Consider the following 7,839-nt stretch of genomic DNA (forward strand, 5'->3'; position numbering starts at 1 on the left):
TAACCTCATTGTTTTAGTTCACTATAATTCAAGTTTGTACACGCAAGGCCTGGATGTAACAGAAGATAAACAATCTGTTTTTTGGTGTTTTCTGGTGTTGATTTGATGCTGTGGAAAGCAGAGTCCAATCAGCCTGCCTGTAAATTGTGAACTCCTCTAATTATAGTGCTAACTCAAACTTTTCTTCTGATCTGTAGTCTTGCTTGAGGCGTGTTATGTTTGAACCTGCATTCTCAAGTTCTACACTCACAGTCCAAGTTAAATAGGTTATTTAAGTTCATATTGTCTGTCCCTCTCAGCATTTTAAAGTCATGTAATCCTCTCCCAAACTTTTTTTTCTCCAATCCAACAAAATTCAGTTCTGTGAGTTTCTCTTGGTAATTCATTTACACAAGTTTAGTGTATTTGCAAAATGCTTACAGCTTTGCATTAACACTAAATGGGTGAGCCCTGCAATTCCTGGAGCCAGAAAGTGTGAATTGTCTGATCTCAGTTCCGATGGGGGGAGAAATTTGGAGCTGAGCCATGATTTCACCCTATTTTTACAGCCCCTTTAAAGTTAAATGGGAAGGTTGGTGGTGAGGTTCTGCAGGGGAGAGGTGCTTTGCCACAACAACAGAGCACATCTGGGGACGTTTCCAGCCTAACAGGACCCAAATCTTTACCACAGAAAAGTAAATAATCCCAGTCTGAAGGGCCTGTTCCTGTGCTGTATAACTCTATGACTGTAAAGGGCATCAATGATCTTCCTCATGATGCCTGCTTGCTATATTGGGATTAGAAGTTGGGTATTCACACCCCATGGCATTGGTATGGACTTGCAGATGCCACACTGCTCCAGTGACAGGGAGTACAACAAGATCCCACGAGTATGTTGTTCCAGAAATAAATATTGGCCAGGACACCGGGAAAGCTCTTCTGCTCTTCATAGAATCATAGACAGACACAGCACAGAAGGAGACTATTTGGCCATCGTGCCTGTGCCAGTTCTTTGGTGGAGCTATCCAATTAATTAATTAATCAATCCCATTCCCCTTCTCTTTCCCCATAGCCCTGTAATTTTTTTCCCTTCAAGTATTTAATTCTCTTTTTAATGGTACTTTTGAATGCTTCCACTACCCTTTCGGGCAGTGCATTCCAGATCACAGCAACCCGCTGTGTAAAGGAAAATGTTTCCTCATGTCGCCTCTGGTTCTTTTGCCAATCACCTTCAATCTGTATCCTCTGGTTACTGATCCTTCTGCCAAAAGAAACAGTTTCTACTTACTGTCTCAAAACCATTCATGATTTTTAACATCTGTATCAAATCTCCTTTTAATCTTCTTTGCTGTAATGAGAACAACACTAACTTCTCCAGTCTCTCCCCATAACTAAAGTACTACATGCCTGGCACCATTCTAATATATCTCTTCTGCACCCTCTCCAAGGCCTTAACATCCTTTCTAAAGTGTAGTGCCCAGAATTGAACATAATACTCCAGTTGAGGTCTATTCAGTGTTTTATAAATGTTTCGCATAACTTATTTGCTTTTGTACTCTATGCCTTTATTAAATAAAGCCAAGAATCTCATATGCTTTTTTAACAGTGTTCTCAGCTTGTTCTGCCACCCTCAAGATTTGTGGACATACACACCCAGCTGTCTCTGTTCCTGTACCCCACTTAAAACTGTACCAGTTAAATCATATTGTCTCTCCTCATTCTTCCTACTAAAATGTATCACTTCACACTTCTCTGTTAAATTTCATCTGCTATGTATCTGCCCATTTCACCAGTCTGCCAATGTCCTCCTGAAGTCTGTTACTATCTGTCTCATTGTTTATTACAATTCCAAGTTTCATACCATCTGCAAACGTTGAAAGTCTGCTCTGTATACTCAAGTCCAGGCCATTAATATATATGTCAAAAATTTCTTCAAAATAGTACCATGCATTCTTTTAGATCCACCTGAGAGGGCACAATGGGGCCTGGTTTTACATCTCATCCAAAAGACAACAGCTCCGACAGTGCAGAGCTCCTTCAGTACTGCACTTGAGTGTCAGCCTAGATTATGTGCAATTGAATGGGATTTGAATCCACAACCTGCTGACTCAGAGGCAATGTTCTACCATGCTCAGTCTGCTCACACTATGCATAAATGGCAAATATTCCATCATTCCAGCTAGAGGGCTGAATCTTCTGTGTGGCAGCTCATTTAAATAGCTGGGGCGGGCAACCCCCCGCCCCAATCACATGGCGAGAGCTGGCTGTCTGTTCCTGGCAATGGCGTCAGCTGCCTGTGCACAGGCGCTGACACAATTTTTAAAGGGCTTTGAGCCCTACTGGTAAATTTAAATATTTAAAGATAAAAATAAATAAATAAAGACATTTTTTCCGCCCCTCTCCTACCCCCCTCAAATACAATTAGATTAATTATTTGCCCTCTGCAAAACACTTATCTTGTCCATCTGACCTTCCCCCCCCACCCCCCAAACTGCATAAACTTTAAACTCCAACCCTTCACACCATCCCCTACGCCCATGACTTTACTTTGACCCCTCTTCCCTCTGTCACGCACTGAGAAACTTACCTTTTCCCCCGTCCCCACCAACGTGGCACCTTGTTTCTCCGGACGGGGATCAGAAGGCGCGGAAGTGCCGGCCACAGGGCCAAAGATGGCAGTGGGACATGAGGCGGCGGCATAAGTATCATTTATTCATTCATTTTAATTTATTTGAATATTCAAATGGGGGTCCCGTCGCCTCGCAGCGGGGGAGCCGCCACGAGGCCTCGCCGCCGCCGGTAATGATGAGCCAGGCTCTCCCGGCGTCGGGGTGTGTGGCGGCCCACTCCCGGAGGCATCTTCAGGCTCCCCACTGCCCGCTACGGACCCCAAGGCCTGGGGGAGAACTAAATCCAGCCCACAGATTGCAAAAGAGTTGTAAAAACTGAGTTGTACTCAGAGAATCTGGCAGTACATTAATAACTGGATTAACCAAAGGCCAAATAAGTAGCTAGAATAAGAGTGCAAGAAGATTTATATATTGAAAAAGATTACCTAAATAAGGCAAAAATATCACCACATCTTTATATGGCCGCTGTTAACTGTGACTGCTTAAAAGATATTAACAAAAGAAAAAAATGCTTGTATAGTCAAAATAATGAATGCAATATCTGGTGGCACATGTGATTCTCTTTAATAATTCACATTTCTTTTCTGTTTTAATAACCAAAATATCAAGGTGGCCGATCCGGGAAAAGTCTTTGAGAGCACATGAGCTAAGTGGTATGGAGAGAATTTTCTGAGGGATTGGTAAGAAAGAAGTTGGAGGGCTGCACAGATCACCCAGTTGTATCATATCAATTATATACTATATAATTTTCACTTCATGTTATTTTGACTTCTCATTGCCTCCTGATTGTGTACCTCATACTTCATACCTGTTATAAAGACACAATACCTGAAGGGATAAGTCTATCTATAAAGTCTCATATGCACCCAATATGGTGTATAGAGAAAGGAAGAGTCAGCCTTTTAAAATGATGGTTTTGCAATCGCACGTTTCTGATAATGTAGTGCCAGCAGGTGATATTCTGAACAAAGTCATAAAATTACCCCTCGAGTGGGTCAATTAGCAGCCCAGATGCTGCATACTTTGCACTCTACATAATTAATGATATTTGCAAGGAATAAGGGGCAACAATTATGAAGGAGCCAACACTACTGGAGCCTGCCAATCAATTGGGGTAACTACTCCAGAAATTTATGAAGCCAATTAACTTCCACTACCAGATACATTGAGGAATATCAATATTATTAATATCCGGGAGCCAATAAATATTTATGAACCTGATGTGGGATACAGCAATATGAATGAGAATACAATTTTGTCAATATTGCAGTCAGAGTGGCATTACATTACTTACCGTGCCGATGAGGAGAATGATGATGAGCATTCTGTTGCTGTACTTGCTTTACCCCCATTGCTGCCTTCCTCCTCTCTAAACTTTTTCTTCATGCCCTTCTTGCCACTGCCCTGACCTTGGTCTTCCACTAAATCCAAATCAGGAGGGGACAAAAGGGATAATGCATGATGTTCGCAATCATTCAGGTTATCATTGATAACTTTAACTGGAACAGCTGGAATAAGAACTTGCATTGATATAATGCTTCTCAATGAAAAAGAAACATCTTAAGATACTTCACCAAACAGAACACAAGCTGGTGCCAAGCCTTTGTGAGACATCTGGAACCCTGGTTTTTAAAGGTGGAAAGGGAAGCAGAGAGGTAGAAGTGATTGGAGGGAGTTCCAAAAAGTAGCACTTTTGAAGTCTCTACTACTGAATGTGGAGTAGGAAGCCCACATTAGAGGATAGGAGAATGAGGGTGGCATCAGGCTGGATAAAGCTGCAGAACGAAGGTAGACATGGAGGAGGATTGTAACTTTGATTAACTAGCCATAGGCTAACCAGTGTAGATCAGTTTGAACAGGAGTGCTAGGCAAGAGGGGATTATTGGGGAACAGGATGTTGATAGCAGAGTTTTAGATGATTTGAAGTTTATGGAGGGTGGATGTCAGGAGGGCGGCAAGACAAATCAAGCCTAAAAATTTCCTCTTTGCTTGATGAACCTGACTGAATTTTTTTGAAGAAGTGACTAAAGTAGTGGACAGGGGAATGTCTATGGATGTTATTTATATAGATTTCCAGAAGGAATTTGATATAGTTCCTCATAAGAGATTTCTAGCTAAAGTTGAAGCTCATGGAATTGAAGGATAATTATTGACCTGGTTATGAAATTGACTGAGCGCCAGGGGACAGAAAGTAGGGATAATGGGCAGATGCTCGAGTTGGCAAGATGTGACCAGTGGTGTCCCGCAAGGAGCTGTGTTGGGGCCTCCACTATTCACCGTATTTATTAACAATTTTGATGTTGGGATATAAAGCCACATATCCAAATTTGCTGATGACACAAAGACAGACAGCATTGTAAGCAGTGTGGATGGAAGCACAAAATAAGAAAGGATATTGATAGATTAAGTGAATGGGCAAAAGTGTGGCAAATGGATTTCAATGAAGGCAAATGTGACGTCAACCACTTTGGGCCGAAAAGGGGTAGAACATGATACTTTCCAAAATGGTGAAAAGCTAGAAACAGTGGAGGTCCAAAGAGACTTGGGGGTCCGGGTACATAGATCATTAAAATGTCATGAACAGGTACAGAAAATAATCAAAAACGTTCATGGAATACTGGTCTTTATATCTGGAGGGCTAGAATACAAGAGGTAGAAGTTATGCTTCAAAGCATTCATTAGACCAAACCTGGAGTACTGTGAGCAGTTGCAAGGACCACACCTTAGAAAGGATATATTGGCCTTGGACAGAACGGAACATAGATTTACTAGAATGATACCTGGACTTCTGGGGTTAAACTACAAGGAGAGATTACCTAAACTAGAGTTGTATTTCCTCGAATTTAGAAGGTTACGGGGTGATTTGATTGAAGCTTTCAAGATATTAAGGAGAAGAGATTGGGTAAATAGAGAGAAACTATTTCTGCAGGTTGGAGAGTTTAGGACTAGGGGGCATAATCTAAAAAAATAAAGCCTGACCTTTCAGGAGTGACATTAGGAAACATTTCTACACACAACGGGCAATAGAAGTTTGGAACTCTCTCCTGCAAACAGCAATTGATGCGAGGTCACTTGTTAATTTTAAATCTGACATTGATAGATTTTTGTTTAGCAGAAGTATTAAGCGAAATGGGAAAAGTTAGGCTGTCGATCAGCCATGATCTAGGCAAATGGCAGATCAGACTTTAGGGATTAAATGGCCTATTCCTGTTCCTATATATCTTTGCTTGGGATGGCTGAGATCAGGTACACATTCAATTAGATCATGGCTGATCTGTGCCTTGACATTCCAACACTCGCTGGCATGAATATTGGTTTGTGACTTAAAGACACTCCTTAACAAATTTTCACGAGGCTTTGAAGTGAACTCATCATTGATTTTACAATATCAAGTCACCTGAGCCTAATACATACAAGATCGATTAAATGTGTCAGCAGGGAAATGGAGGCTAGCTGGGCTCGAAAGGGAGTTGATGGTAAAGGATGGATGCAAAAGATCCTGGGCTGATCAGTATCAAAAAATGGTGAGGTGATAGAGTAAAAAATTTTTAAAAAATTATTACTCACCTAGAAGTTCATTTCAAATTTATTATAGTTTGTTTCTATTTGCAGCCAGTGACAGAATCCCATTCACTTTTATTCAGAATAATTAACCTGAGCAGGTCTGAGCAGAACTGACTTTTTTTTTTGAGGAGTCTTTTTGTATTTCCTCCCTGTTCGGTTTTTCTCATAACACACACCACTCCTGGTGGAGGTGCTGAGATAACCAACCCACTTGCAGGTCTCTATAAATGCCAGTCGGTAACTGCAAAGTACTTGCTAAAAGGGTGAGATGAGCTAACATAGGAGGATGCTCATGTGGAGCATAAAAACCGGCATAGACCAGTTTGGGTCAAATGCTCTGTTTTTGAGCTGTAATTTCTGTCTTTTTAAAATTATTTATTCACAGGATGTGGATGTCACTGGCAAAGTCAGCATTTATTACCCATCCCTAATCACCCAACAGAGAGCAGTGTCACGCAGGCCCCCACCGGCCAGAATGGAGCACAGATATTTCACCACATGGACATTAAATTTTAAAATTGTTGCTGGGAAAAGAAGGCCTATTACAAGGGGTTGCCAAGCCCCTGACTGGAAAGATATTTGCATAGTAACAGACAGAGCTGGGAAAGGAAAAAGTGGCCACTCCCTGCTCCAATTTAATCCACAATGGACTTTTGATTACCTGATGTTGAAGGTGGAGAGGCTAGCATTCCAGGTTAACTGCTAAGATGGCCGAATACACAAACAGATGTGGTCAGACCAGTTTAGTCACATGAGTAACTGGTTGTTGGAGTTTTTTGAATTTGAACTTGCCACAGAGAATTTGAACTCAGAAAGCTGTTTGCTCCTGGACTGGAAAAGACCTCTCTCCTGCCTGCTCTCATCTCGCTCTCACCAGCTTTGGAAACCATTGAAGACTCATGAACCCCAAGAGAGAAACATCTCCTACAGTGAACCACGTTTAAGAAGAATACTGGGCCTCAATGAAAAGCAAGAAATACCTACAAGCAAGAACTACCTACAAAAGGACTACAGGGAGCTTGAAGCACAGTAACAAGAAACTGTTCTGATTTTTCCTCAAACCTCTCCACTTTATTTTTCTTCTGCTCTTTTCTGCCTCTATTTGCATGTGCGTATCATGTATTCATGCCAGTGTAGGGCACGGCATGTATCTGTAGGTGTTAACCGAATTAGAATTTAAGTTTAAGTTTTAATAAATTTCACTTTTCTTCTTTAAACCTAAGAAGGCCTGTTTGTGCACATTTCTTTGCCTTATAATTGGAAAGCGGTGAACAAAGATTGCCCAAGGGGAAGCTCAAAACACGGTGTGTATAAAATTAAAAATCCTGTTACAATAAGACCAGGTGAAGGCTGAAAGAGACCCCTATACACCTTTCTCACCTGGTTGTAACAGCAGTTATGAGTCAACTATATTACTTTGGGTCCAGAGTCATACATAGGCCAGACTGGGTAAGTACAGCAGTTCTCCTTCCCTAAAAGACATTCGTGAACCAGTTGGGTTTCACAACAATAGTTTCATGGTCACCATGACTGATACTAGCTTTTCATTGCAGATTTATTTAATTAATTATTTAATTAAATTTAATTTAAATTCCCACAACTTCCATGATGGTATTTGAAGTCATTCTATTGTATATAACTCTGTGAAATCAACACAGTGTAGCAA

General features: G+C 41.1%; 1 long non-coding RNA gene across 1 annotated transcript in view; it reads left to right on the top strand.

The window, feature by feature from the left end:
• The window catches only part of LOC137379452 (uncharacterized), a 51,644-nt gene extending 44,329 nt beyond the window's left edge, over nt 1–7,315 (top strand). The window contains exons 3-4 of the long non-coding RNA XR_010976820.1: nt 3,219–3,289; nt 6,559–7,315. This is a non-coding gene — a long non-coding RNA (uncharacterized lncRNA). The remainder of the gene's footprint in view (nt 1–3,218; nt 3,290–6,558) is intronic.
• Nucleotides 7,316–7,839: the final 524 nt, after the last annotated feature.

Source organism: Heterodontus francisci, chromosome 2 (genome assembly GCF_036365525.1).
Source record: "Heterodontus francisci isolate sHetFra1 chromosome 2, sHetFra1.hap1, whole genome shotgun sequence".
Classification (NCBI taxonomy): Eukaryota; Metazoa; Chordata; class Chondrichthyes; order Heterodontiformes; family Heterodontidae; genus Heterodontus; species Heterodontus francisci.